Source organism: Dermacentor silvarum, chromosome 10 (genome assembly GCF_013339745.2).
Source record: "Dermacentor silvarum isolate Dsil-2018 chromosome 10, BIME_Dsil_1.4, whole genome shotgun sequence".
In the NCBI taxonomy this organism is placed as follows: domain Eukaryota; kingdom Metazoa; phylum Arthropoda; class Arachnida; order Ixodida; family Ixodidae; genus Dermacentor; species Dermacentor silvarum.
Window position 1 is genome coordinate 113,032,618 of NC_051163.1, and position 14,457 is coordinate 113,047,074.

A 14,457-nucleotide genomic window follows, 5' to 3' on the forward strand; every position below is an offset into this window, starting at 1 on the left:
AAATATCTAGGAGTTCCACTGCATGCGTACAAGTTCAGTGCACACTACTGGAGAGAGCGCGTTCCAGCCCTCCAGCGCTACACAAATACCTTTGGCCCACACCGTCTATAAATATTTGGAAGAGCAGAAGCCTGCAGCATGTTTTTGGCAACTAAAGTTTTCTATGTCTTTCAGGTTCTTCATTGCGCAAGGCCTTACATTCAACGTTTTCATAGGATTTTTTCAACGTTTATATGGTCTTCCATTTTTGAACCTATGAGACGCGACAGCATTTTTCGACCAGTGAGTGGTGGAGGGTTAGGTTTGGTGCATTTATATGTGTGACAGTTAGTCTCGCGCTTTTTCTTTTTTCAGGATAGCTCTCATCTGGTATAACGAGCTTTTATGCAGGTTAACCTGGTTCATGTCCTGCCAGAATTGGTGGTGTCCTCAGATTTAATTTCTAGACCTTGTTTATGGGGGTTTATGCGTGAGGTTTATTTTTCTATTTCTTTTCTGACTGTTCGAATTTTCTAAAGATTATTTGTTTACTGTGTCACGAAAAAAAAATCCCCCGGCGGGTCCACCAACGATGCAAACAGTTTCTTAACCTGACACAAGATTTCAACTTTCATCAAATAATGTCTTCTCTAGCCAGAGGAGAAAAACATGCTAGTTCTGCTTCCGACATCTAGCCCTAACGACATAAATGGCACAGTGCTGTTTCCTGGTTCCAGCGTGTACAGTTTTTTGCATATCAGCATCTCTTTGCCGATAAAGAAGAAATCTCAAACATCAAAACTCATCACAAACTGCCAAAAAATAAGCTTAACATTAACAATAAGCTAAAACAATATTTGTTGAGTTCCGTGAGCTTTCCTTAAGCCGCTCTGTTTACACTAACTTGGAATTATTAAAGAGCAATGTACATAATTTGATAAATAAATCCCATTCTGATGCAAATATTCCCGAGTTCTCTGAACAACCTAAACATCTCTTAAACAAGAAAAAAAAAACCGCCTATGTAGAGCGGCAACACTCACTAACAACCTAGAATCTTGGTAGAAAGCCCATATGTGCGTTAAAGAATACCTTTAAAAATAAGTAACGAAAAGATAAATTTTCCCCTTGCGAATTACATTTCTTATTGCATGTCTACCCCAACAAATTTTGGCACATGTTTTCTATCAAAACACGAATACTCGAGCCTGTTAAAAGGAAAAAAATTTGCGACCACCATCAACGAGTACTTATCGTTTCCCACCCTATAGGGCGAAAATTCATAGCCCTGCTGGGGATTCGTCCCTTTGCTATATGCTTGAAATATTTGTTATTGCCGAGGGCAATACAGCTTAATGAAATGTTTTAGGCTGTTATCGTCGGCAGGCTCCGATTAAATAAGCACGTAGCCGGCTACTCATAAGCATCCTACCTCTTTCAGGTCAGATCGGGAACTTAATATTTAAACGCTCGCTTAACTCTGGAAATGCTCCCGCTGAAGGAAAAAAAAGCAGAAATTATTGTTGTCTTTAAGTCAGGTGACCGAGCGGACGTTCACAATTATCACCATATTTCGCTAACCAGCGTTCATTCTATGTATTTAGAGGATGTCATAGTCTCGAATCTGAGGACCTATCGCGAATCACTAGAACTTTTTTATCCTGAGAAGCATGCTTTTTAAACGTGTTTGACTTTCTAAACTACACTTGCAGAGTTGCTTAAAATTTTTTCTCCTTTGCCTCGCTCGGGACACTGTTTCAACAATAAACGTTTCTTTCTCTCTCTCTCACTCTCTTACAATTCACGGGTTTGAGTTACTTACAAATCCTACAATTCATGGATCCCATTTCACGTTCAGATCGACGCCGTTCTCTCGGACTTTTTGATAGCATTTGATCGTGAGGACATTAATTTGTTGCTTGCTAACCTGTCAACCGTCGCTGTCCCTCACAACCTAATTTCTTGACTATTCGTTACTTACAGGGCAAAAGATATTCACTACCGCTAATACCCATCATTCTCTGCTGACCAGTGTGATGTCAGGCGTCCTACAAAGTTGTGGCCTATAACCAGTGCCCATTCCTCATCTACATAAATTATCTCTCTCCAAGCATAAAAAACTGAACTAAGGTTGTTTGTATACTACTGCATCGTTTACAAACACGCATGCCACTCAACCTCAATGAGTGCAAGTCTATGTCATTCTATCACGCGCGCATTGTCATATATAACAGCTATAAAATCAACTCGGCTGCTATCGAATCTACATCATGTTATAAGTACCTTGGAGAGTACCTGACATCGTTGCTACCATGTACACTGCACTTTGAAACCACTTGCGCTCATGTTTCACGCACATTTGGGTATCTTCGGCGCAAACTAAAAACAGCATCCACCGACATTTTCTTCCCCCTCAACTGGAATATGCATCTTCTATCTGGCACCCTTCTCAGGAATATCTAAGGACTGATTTGTAAGCCATTCAAAAGCGTGCCACTCATTTTATTACGTCACAATATTCGAACTACACCAGCGTCACATCACTGCAAGAAACAATCGGCCTACCTTCATTAAGTCGTGCGGCACTTTATAGTGTTTCGCGGGCTTTCTTTGGGACTTTGAAAAAACTTATATGGAGCACGTTTGGAGCAACATAATGCTGGATCCAAAATTTTTAGGATGGTCTACAAGTTTCTCATGGACACTTTTGTTTAGTGTATAATATTTAATGAACTAGAATGATTAGCACTACATGAATAAGTAATTAGGCGACATACTAAAAAGATTGCCGGACTTGCCACAAGCTAGGTCAAACAACATTACCCTGGTTCTTTTCAGCTACGTGGCACTTGCATATATATATATATATATATATATATATATATATATATATATATATATATATATATATATATTGGCACAAGCTACGTGGAACACATCGTACAGCAATGTATTTCATTGTACATTACGAGTTCTTCCAATTTACTAGACTAGAAACACGTTAAACGATGCGAAGCCATCTCATTCAACCACTGCCTGATTGCACTGCCAATGGAACTACGGTAAAAAATCTAGAGAGCATGAAAAATTATCACTGTTCAAAAAGTACATTTCCGAGGGGTTCGACAAACGCGATCGGGAAAGATGAATTCACACACACTTAAATGGACAATACACTGCAAAACACCCAAGTTGCTCCAAAGGAATCGGATGAAAAGATCTATATATAGTGATTTTGATGGAAGGAGAAGAATCACGGTTTTCTGCCTCACATGGTGGGGCACGGCTCAGTGACTAGGGCGAGCGTGAAAGAGGGTCTATAGTTAAGAAGTGAGAGAAAAGATCCCGTTGGTCCGAAAAAGGAGCACGCGAAAGAGCTCGACCATCGAATGGGGAAAGGGGCATGACGGGCGAAAGGCAGAGGGGGTAGTGTCAAAGGCGCCACGCCGCGGGAGAAAGTTTCCAAGTGCGCCGGTTCCGGCGAAAACGCAGAGCAGACGACGCGCTCGCAGACGGAGCCCGTTTTTCGTGCGCTCCGCTATCGAGCCGGCGAGCAGACGCCCCTGCGCCTGGCCGTGGATATTGACTTCACCGCAGCGCGTGGTTTCAGCTGGAAAACGTTTTTTTTTTCCCGGCACGTCGCTCTTGCAGGACTGCAGCAGAAGCGAGTGAAAGCGAAACATCCAGGCCACAACCACGAAGGACATCGGAGTTGCCGAGTGTTTCTATCTTACACCACCATCGCTCTTCCGCTAATTGTTCCGTCTGCTATACTCGACTGCATTGTGTTGTCGTCTGTGCCGTGGCAGCCCGTGAAAGCCGCCAGACTGTTCTCGTTGTCGTCTGCTGTTCGATTTAATGAGTGCTTCGTGAGTCTCCTGGGGTGTCGCCGCCAGTGTTCCTTGGACTAATCAACTATCAGCTGCACTTAAGGTAAGTGACGTCTCCTTAACATAATTAAGCGCTCCGCCTGGAATGGTCCTGGTCTTTCCAGGCTCATGTATACTTGTACACGTGTTTGTTCTATGGTACCGCGCAGTTCCAGTAAAATTCCTCCCGTACCAATCTATTTGATTGTGTAACATTTCTGCTTTTCAACTTCCATTCTATTTGTTGTTGTTTTTTCAATAAATTATGTCATGACAGTTTGGCGTAACCTCGTGGTAGCGGCTATACGTAAGAGTCTAAAGATGGAAAACTTCAATTGTGTCTTTAGAAGACATATGATCGCAACGTATCAATCTCTTTTTCCTCTCTCGTTATTTTACAAGAGACGCGCGAATCGCCGGAAGTGATATTCAGCGGTGATATTTTGTAAATAAGAAACGTGAATATTCCTGGGGTGTGCCTAATTAATATTGTGTATGCACATAGTAAATTGCTTTAGGCGCTCTTTCCGCATGCATCCGATACACCCACCTAGGTCACGTGAGGCAGGCACGTAGTAGATGTTCGTGCTTACGATCCAATGTGTGGCCTGAAATTGGATGTCCAGTCTATCAAACTTCTCCCGTTGTAGCGTCTGTTTCAGTCACATGAAGATACATCGTACCGAGTCTGACAGCGCCACGTCAAAGCTTTTTTTCAGCATATAATCAAAATCTGCTTTTTGTGATACTTTCTTTATAGCTTCGCGCGCTAAGTCAATGAACAAAATTATCTTACAGCCGTCAGATAGTAATGATGTTATCAGACCATACGATACATAATGCCAGCAGTAATCGTTGCACGTGCGTTCCCGGTCGCCATTGTGTGATGAACTCATGAGTCGTGAACAAAACGCTTACGAATGATGTGGCTCGCATCGGGAAGATGAAATACGTGCCTTGCGCAAGCGCGCTAGTGTGTAGTGCAGTTAAATATGCACCGGAATGTTCCATGGTTACTGGACATGTGCTAGTGTATAGGCACCTGTGGCGCATTCAGGTAAATCAGAATTTGCAGTGCACAAACACAAAATGTATGGTATGCACATGTGCTAGAGATGTCGTGACGTTAAATATTAATTTGAAAATTTTGAAAAACACATTTGTCTCGTGTAAATACTGAAATCATGATTCTGAGGGTGCAACTTTTTTAACATTTCTGTCTAATGAAATTCAGAAGGCAATGTTCAGTTCACCGACAAAACGCACCTAAATCATTTCTCGTTTTATCAGTCCAACTAGCATCAGCTCCTTTTTTTTAGAGCAGGAGACCTAAATTCGAGCCATATTAAAATCTTAAACTCATGGAAGAAGCAGTTTCCTCGAAAAATTGTGAAGCACGAAGTTTTCGCTATTATTTATCTTCTATTAGGGAGCTGTATTGTTAAGAGGATCTGAAGCAAGTGAAATATTCCAGCAAACTGAGGGAGGTTTAAGAACTCCTCCATGAAAAGACATTCATTTTCCGGCGCCGCAAGGTTACTTACAAGGCAAAAATAAATGTGATGCTTGCAAAAAAAATGTTTTTCTCGAGAACTACGTGAGGCAGATTAAACCATGTCGCTCTGATTGCGTCATTCAGAGATTCCAGGAATAAAACGCAACTAAGCAACGTCTTATACTTCAGACTGTAACCCTGTGATGCTCTGTAGTAGGTTGTGGGCGGGGAGATTCTGAAAAGCCGTGCCACGGGGTTCTTTAAGCGTCGGTTTCATGAAATTCTGGGCTATAGTGCTGATCCTTTCAGTGCCATCAAAGGCTGCCCCAGACGGCCCCAGCTCTATTTGCTCTTCTTAAAGTCCATTATTTCGTCTACTATCGCCTTTGACGCAACATGTTGTATTGTTTGTTAACGAAAGCCAGCAAAGAAAAAAAATATAGTAACCTGCAGCTTGAGCTTCGGACTAGCGCAATTGGAACAGTATGCCATGGTGCGGTAAAATCGCATCTGCAGCACGAGTCATAGAAGTAGCATGTGCGCATCAAGGAGCAAGTAGGCAGGCCACATGGGCATTGTGTAAATGCACTTCCAGTGTTCTTAATTTTTATTCTAAAAGAAAGTTTCAAAAGTTTCCTGCAGCAGATAGCACGGTTACGCTTCTTCATATGAATGAATTGATCAGGCGGACTCTCTCCTTTTTTATTGGAGTCATGTGGTACCTGCTTGCCTTTCTACCTTCTTTTTTTTTCTTCTTCTTTCCTGTTCTTTGTAAAAAAAATTTTAAAATGTGCACCCGGTGGCAATGCTGTACAACAAGCAGAAATGCAGTGAATATTTTTAAGTATACCCACATCTTCATCGCTTTTTCGTGCTTTCATGTAGTATGCCTCACAGTGTCCAGAATAACGAGTTCGTAAACGCTATACTCGAAACAACAGCAATCCACGGGAATATCCTCACTCTTATGGGAACTGCGGGGTTTTCCTGACCTTTTGACGGATGGCGCGGGCGCACTGCGCGCGTCATCGGCGTCTTATAATTACTGCGCGAATAGATCGTAAAGCATGTGCGTTGACTATAATGTACACGTGGCACACAATGAAATAGCGTACACTGTCATAAACATGTTCTTTTGGAATGTTTTCTTCTTTTTTTTCACGCAAGGTGCTCGGAAAGGTGCACGGCTTCCCTGTATAGGGCGGTGCAGGGAAGTATTTATAAACCGTGGACGCCTATATGGCTTATACTTTGTGCCAGTGAATTTACGCGCCTGACCCCGTTTCCTAGTACCGATGACTTATCTGACGTCACGGTAACAGCTAGTTGCTGTAAAACACACAAACGCAACAAATTCCTCAGATAATAGCGCTAACACCATCTGAGGACTTGTTGAAGTCGCGTAACGTTTTAATGTTCACGTTTGCACTAATGGCTATTGGCGTCAGCCATCCCCAAGTATTGTCGGAATGTCGCTTTGCCAAGGCAGGTCTGATATCGACTATCGTAAATCGAACCCTATGAAGCATGTATGACATTTGGAAGGCATCTTTGCCGAATGCTACTGTAGTGGAAGACGAGTGCTGGACATCCGCACACAGCGACGCACACAGGCATCCATGTTTTTGCTACTTTCCTTCTAACACCGTCACGCGCGCTCAATGGCCCGCGAAGTTGGTAATGCGAGACCGTCGATGCGTGCACAATCGCTAATGCCGTGGGTAGTCAGTGCCGGCACAGTTCCATATCGTTGGCCTGTCGATGTCGGACGCGACGCACAGGCGCAGTTTGGCAGCCATCAAGGGACAGAGCGCATCGCTCTCGTAAACGGGTTATGCAGCTCTCTTCCACGCAGGCTACGCCGATTTGATGAGATTATCATCGCTTGAGTCTCAAAGTCACGGACTTCCATCCGTACGTCAAACGTTTGTAGTGTACATCAATTTTAGTTTGTCTCCGACCATGCTGAGAAAGTTCGATTCAAGGGCAATCAACGTTTTCTTTTCCTTGTTCATTTATTTATGAATTTGCGTGTGAACCATTTAGAAGTGCACTAATAATTATTTTTTGATCAGCCAGCCTGTCAGCATTGTTCAATGACGATCTTGTATATTTTTGTGTATGGTTAGAAGTTTCTGTATTTCTTTGTATTTTACAAGGTGCTGATCGTTTGGTCCCATGTTGCAATCATTTATTTATGATTTTCCAGTTTCATTTTATATGTGCATATCTTGTGGCCCCTCCCTTTGTAATGAACCTTTTTACAGTAACTTTTTACAAAGAGAGCAAAAAGTAAAATAATATCGGTGGGATTGTGATGATTTTTTTTCCTGCAATGATTATTCGTTGAATGTATTGTAAGATACTACACTTCAATCACGTGCAATTTACTCGCTCTGGTAGTGAAGTAAAATCAGTTAAACTGTACTTTTTTATGTGAATAAAAACACGAACAGGTGATTTTTTAAAGCCATACCACACTAGTGAAGGTTCTTCAATATACAATGAGGAAATGCAGTATGCGTTAGCGTTTACCTTGCGCTTCACAATGCAATAAATGCATACACGCGATATTTGGGGCAATCGTTCGTAATATGCTATTAATTAAAATGGTAACCATCAAAGGTGTGGTTATACACGCAGGTGCCTAATTCAAGATCTAACTTAACTTGGCAAAAACTCAGGCCATTCACTACAGTAAGCCGTCTGAGAGACAACGTTCGACACACCTCAAAAATCAGAAGGAATACCGAACGGTTCTAGTTTGAAAGAAATTAAAATGGCTGATCTCTTGAATTTTTGCCGAAAGTCAAGAAATGTTATGTTGAAGAACGACGTCGGGAAAAATACGAAATTGCCTTAATAATTTTTATTATTACCACATTTGCCTCCCTCCCCCCCCCCCCCCATTCCCCACCCAAACCCATACTTTTTATTCAGAATCAACACGAATTTATGGCTTGCCTGCCTGTCTGTCTCTATGGACGAGTAATGTTTCTCTTTTTTGCTCTGTATGCCATTTTGCCATTCAATCAGCCATAAAAATGAATCTTCAAATGCCGTTCCTGTTCCATGCAAAAGCTTTATTACTTCATGTTTACGTGCACTTAGTCATCGCTGGTCGTTTAATTTGTGCATCTCATCTTCCAACTGTGTGACATTAACAAAGTCCGTTTTGTTCTGATGAAACAGATGCCTGCAATGACTGGGAAGTTTACTATACCTTTTACCTGCCCTATTCAGCAATACCAGAGCTTAACAAGTGTGCTTCGTAAGGCTGCTACTCTTTAGTTATAGTACCGCATGTAACGGCCGTCAAGAACTTTAGATTTACTTAACGTGTGCTAAAATAATAAAAGGATAGGGATCAGATATTAATGCCGAACAGTCTAGGCATGACAAGGTGAAACTCGAGCGTAGTTTTCATCGTCTGCCATTTTCATCATCTGTCCATTTTTAGTAACGTTGCTTCCACGCAGTGAACCAAGAGCAAGAGTTGCCCTAATGAGACCGCGACGCAACGTTATAACATCAGCATACGTCACTGATAGCGAGTCATGCACGAATAGAACGAAGCATGCCGTAATTGGAATCGGATGTCGGCTTGCTTCACAAAGCCTGCGAAGCCACGTTCTTTGTGCGGAGAACAATGTACCCCATTGCTTGCATTTTCAAGAGCGAGAAGCACACGTGAAACGTCGAGTTCATTACAGCAAAGGAAAAAAAATACTATCAAGTTTCCACATTAGCGTAAGCGTCACTGCATCTTGTGCAGCAAAATTTAGGTCTTCATCCATCGCGCCAGCAGAGATGCGCGTGCAAATTACGTGCAAGACAATAAGGAGAGAGACCTTAGAAAGGCAGAAAGGTTAACCAGAGGTAGTTCCGATCGGCTACCCTGAATGGGGGAAGGGGCAGAGAGAGAGAGAGTGAGAGAGAAAGGGAAACAGGCACAATACCAGCCGCGTACACTCTAGAGCGGTAGCTGGCGGTGTTCTTAAGGTCTATCACCAAAGCACGTACACCGCATGAACCGCTGTAGTGCGAATCAAGCCTGCAGCGTTTTCGAAGCACTGGGTAAAAGGTTGGTGCAGAACTGCGCACATCACTTACCTCTCGGCACTATAGCGCGGGCCGACACAGAAAATGTGTGTGAGCGTCTCAACACACCTGTATATGTCTCATGTGGGACTGTTGGCTATTTCAATAAGGACGGCATAGGAGCTTATAAATGGTTTCTCCTAGCCATAAGCGGTACAGCATGGTCGGTTGTTGACGTCGTTGTAACGCAGGTGGTTTATATATCTGTACATCCGGAGACAACTATTATAAACGGCCCATGGTAATGGAATATCTGTGTGTTGTTTTTCAGACAGACTAGTTTTCTTTTCTGCTTTCTTCTAATAGAGCCACTGTGACAATCGATCTGCATTTTTTAGTCACATTTTATGGCTGTCGATTTTTCTGGGTTTTTTTCCTGCTCCATTATCTGACACGTATGTTTTATGAAAATGTTACTTATATGGGTGTTCAAAATTAAGCTTTACGGAATTTTTAGAAATCGCCTGTGGCAGGTAGCATAATTCTTATCATTACGCTGGGTTATTTGAAGAGGCGAACATTAGTAGCAGGAGAAATCGAAACACATATTCAACTAATTAACAGAAATTTACTAATTAACTTCGCAGTTAATTACTTTACGAAACATATTGCAATTTACGAGTTGTAGCCGGTGAGCTTAACGGGCCATAGCCTCCTCGATAAACTGGATTATCTTGGCCTCCTCGATAAACTGGATTATCTGGGCCTCCTCGATCAATGAGTATATCGAAGAGGCTATGACCGGGCGTATCCACTTGGAATGAATTTCCAGAATGACGCCAGTCAGGAGATATGCGCCATCAAACTCGCCGTAAAAACATACTGTTGTTCCACTTGCTTGAAGCACAAAACTAACATTGAAGCACAAAACTAACTGTAACTCCCATGAATTTCGCCCCACACTTTGGGAAATAATATCTCGAAACTGGTATAATCCTAGAAATTTATTTCAAGTGGATGCGTCTCGCAAACTCACCGGCTACAATTCGTAAATTGCAATGTGTCGTAGAGTGTTCAACTAAGAAGTTAATTAGTGATTTTTGCTAATTAGTTGAATATGTGTTTTGATTTCTCGTGCTACTAATCTTCGCCTCTTCGAATAACCCAGCTTAATGATAAGAATTATGCTACCTAAAACCGGCGATCTTTAAGAATTCCGTAAAGCTTTTTTGAACACCCGGTAAAACTCTGTCATGTCAAGATAGTGCCGTTGCTCTTCATCTTTAGTGGTATGATGTCTTCGCTTATGCACTTGAATCCCCTTCATTTAGTGATTTTTTTGTGTTTTTTTCGGTTGTTTTGTGTGCAGCTAGAGCGAACGTCATTCTATTATTGCAACATTGCAATTTTCCTTAGATGTGCCGATTTGGCAGCAGGCAACCTGCCAACTGTGTCACCGTGGCTCACCTAGAATATTTTCATATACATTAATATCAGCCCGTGGCTATTTTAACATATGCATACTCATAGCAAATGTAAAATAGCAAACTACAAAAAAAAAATCACCAGCCCTTCCCCTGTCAAGAAAATGGGGGTAAGCGACGTTTGTCGTGTGTGTATCTGACTTTCGTCAGGGTAACAACGTAAAGTTCATTTCATGTCACTATCTTTCTTTCTTACTCTCTTTTCCTTTCTCTCTTTCTTTTCCACTCTCTTTCTTTTTCTCTTTCTTTCGCGTTCTTTCTTTCTTTCCTTTTGTCCCTGGTATGTGCCATTGAGCTTGGACCCTTTCTGCACTATCACCAGGATCGGCCCACTTTCCCGCGTGACACAACCACCACCACCCCCACCGCTGAAACTTGTGAGCCTATAAAGCTTCGCTTAAAAACGTCATTGAACGGGAAAGGAAAACTGCTCGGTATACAGTAATACATGGCGGCTCCGGGCGGTTTTGTGTACTTTCATCTGCATCCACACGAGAAATGCTCATTTTCAAAACGTTTCACGTAAATCATAATCACACGCGAAATTTATTTCACGATTACCCTCGACAAGGCGCACTTTTTTTTTGTCAGCAGAAATGGGGGCCTTCTTGATTTTGATCGCCTCTCGTTGTTCGCCTTTCATTGCAGCTATTTAGTGAAAATTGAAACCGCGCCCAACCAAACAAAAGTACGAGCAGGTAGGTCATTGCTCGAGACTATAAAGGCCTCTACAATAGGTGAACAGATGTAGGTGTGTCGTAAACACAGCTTCCTTATATTGCAGCTCAAACTCATTTTCTTCAGTCTCTATCAGCTGTGCAAATAAGGCCTTTGATGTTCACCGCTCCTAGGTTTTCTGACAAATTATGCATTGAGAAATATTCTTGTATTGTTGAACAATCCGTGCGCCTTCAGTTCACAAAGCGTGCACGGTCGTCTTCCGAGTATACCATACAACTGTTCTTTCATTATTATGGAAATGCTACCCCGGTGAAAGTATGCTTTCTTTTACTGCGACAACATTTTCTAGTCTCTACCTGTTATTGGTGGCATTTTTTCTTCTTGAGGGCACACTTAAATTGTACTTGAAAGTCTTTTGATATGACATTAGAAACTCCCTATTTATCTTTCCTATATTTGCATCACCGGGGTGAAATGAGAAATGAGTTTCTTACGGACAACTAAAATAAGCGTTCACAGAAAAATGGTGCCTTTATATGCTTGCGTTTTTTCACTCGACGTACAGTCTACCATGAAATTTTACGGAACATGAGATCTGACGAAAAGCTGAATGCCTGCGCAGCCTCACAACGCAGCCTAGTATTCGCCGTTACAGCCGTTACCAGTATATGTGAACTACGTTGTGATGTTCAATTTTACTGACGACTTTTGCAGGCTGCGCGGACATTGAACGTTTTCTGAGATCCCGTGGTCCATAAACTTTTGTGGTTGACTGTACTATTAATTGGAACTCGAGCTGTCTCCCATATTACGGTAGTTTGTTAAACAACTTATCTCACAGGGAACTCGCCGCTGCAGCTGACTGGCTATGACTCTGCAGTGTCTGCACTACTGATATCGATGTCGCCGGTTCAATCCTTATCTTGGTGGCAGGTTTTCGATCGGGGGAAGGGCAAGGAATGACGAAAAGCTGGTTTACTTAGATGTAGGTGCTCGTTAAGGAAGCCCAGGCGGTCAAAGTTAATCCCCGACTACGGCGTACGTCATTACCATGTCATTGTTTTGGCACAGCCGGTAATATTTACTTCTTTACTTTACAGGGATAACTACAGAAGTTTTCGCAGCTAAACTCATTTCACTGCGCCAGTTTCGTGGTTTGTTAAACCTTGCGGCCGACTGTCGGCGTGGAGAGGTATACTTTCCAAATTAAAATATGGGTGACACGATAGGCTTTGTTGGTCAACTAAAGAAAATGAAACATGTTATTGAGTTAGTTGGCGCCTGATCTTGACAAGAATTGTGGCGCGGAACATAGGGCCCAGACGATGAAAGCGCCTGTCTTTGTGGCTTGTATTGAACGCGTCTTTATAGGTTATCTGCAATACTGGACAAAACCGAATGTTGCTTGCGTAAGCAACCGAATTCTGATTGAGGCACTGAGAGCTGGTATGTCAAGAACTTGTCACAAGTTGCGACAACTTGAATGAATTAATGAAAGAAACAAGGAAATAGGGAATAAATGACTGAATGAAATCAGGAAAACCGTGCGAAAAGATGCGAGACAAAAAAAGCGCCCCCCCCCCCCCCTCCATGGAAAGCGCTGACTACTAAACGTAACCCTTATTTTTGCGAGCACAAATACAGACGCATACCAGTAGAGGCGTACAAAAAGAAGGAAAGCGGATGCACTATCACTCGCATTAACCAAAAAAGACATTAACTATTTCCGCAGCTGCGTGATTCGCTGTCCTACATGGGGTAGGACACATGCGCCTGTTTTATCCCCTATCCTGGTATGCGTGTATGTTGGTGTTCGCGAAATTCAACGCTAATGTTGGCAGTCAGCACCTGTCCTGCATTTCTTTCGTCTCGTTCTTTTCGCGCTGTTTTCCCGTAATAAATCCGTACCAAGATGCTCAAGTTCAGACCATTTTAATGAATGAATGAATCAATCAATAAATCTATTAAGCAATTAGTGTTTTATTCAGTTTGAAAGACATACACGGTGGAGTGGAACATTTCGTCTGAGCCCTAAGCATTACTACTACTAATGGGCAGAAACAGAAGAAAAAGATACTGTCCTAGCGTTATGTGATAACCATAAGTGAGTAGGCGGTGTTTTAGCATTACCCTGCCAAAAAAGGAACAAATATAATCAGTTTCATCAAAACGCGAAGCATTGAAAGCGATAACAAGGTCTAGCGTAGCGCTCGAGTTCCTCGCACGATGTTGGGACAATACGTGAAGGTGACGTGGCGGGACGCCACCCCAGCGTTACTAGATGACGCCAGTTGGAAAACTCTCTCGAAAAGGTGGCCCCAACCTGTCACCCATCCGAGGGGGGGGGGGGGGGGGGCGCTCGCATCGACTTGCGACCGCGTCACGTGAGACCATCCGCGAAGCAGACGACGCGACATGGATATCCTAGGCCTTCAGACGAGCTCTTTCTGCTGCAAATAAAAACACCTGCTCTTTGTTAGCAAAAGGATACTTCAAAAAATGTCGCAGTTTCGCCCGAAACGCGAAGCATCAATTGCGACACCAAATTAGTCGAGAGCTATTCGAAGTAGGGCTGCATAAACTTGGACACACTCCCTTACTAACTGAATTAACAAGCGTGGTGTCAGCGCGCACAAGCAAACATAAGTAGATCATGCTGAATGACCGCAGACAACGGCTGTCATAACGCTGGCAGCAAGCATAGCCGCCGCAGCGGGCGAAGGTTCGTGCGGTCTATCGTTTCGACGGAAACTGAGCGGCGAATGCACGGCGCATACAAAGGTCAGAGCCGTGTGGAGATAAGAGACGGTGCGGGCGATCGCCACAGCCGGGCAAAGTACGAGCTTGGTTGTTGGCAGAGTAGAAGCTGCGTGCCCCCCCCCCCCCCCCTGCCTCTCGCGCTGCCTTA

At 43.0% G+C, this 14,457-nt stretch overlaps 1 protein-coding gene across 1 annotated transcript in view; it reads left to right on the forward strand.

The window, feature by feature from the left end:
- Positions 1–3,486: 3,486 nt before the first annotated feature.
- The window catches only part of LOC119466489 (protein kinase C delta type), a 711,485-nt gene continuing 700,514 nt past the window's right edge, over positions 3,487–14,457 (forward strand). The window contains exon 1 of the mRNA XM_049657504.1: positions 3,487–3,912. The gene's annotated coding sequence lies outside the window, so the exon portion shown is untranslated. The remainder of the gene's footprint in view (positions 3,913–14,457) is intronic.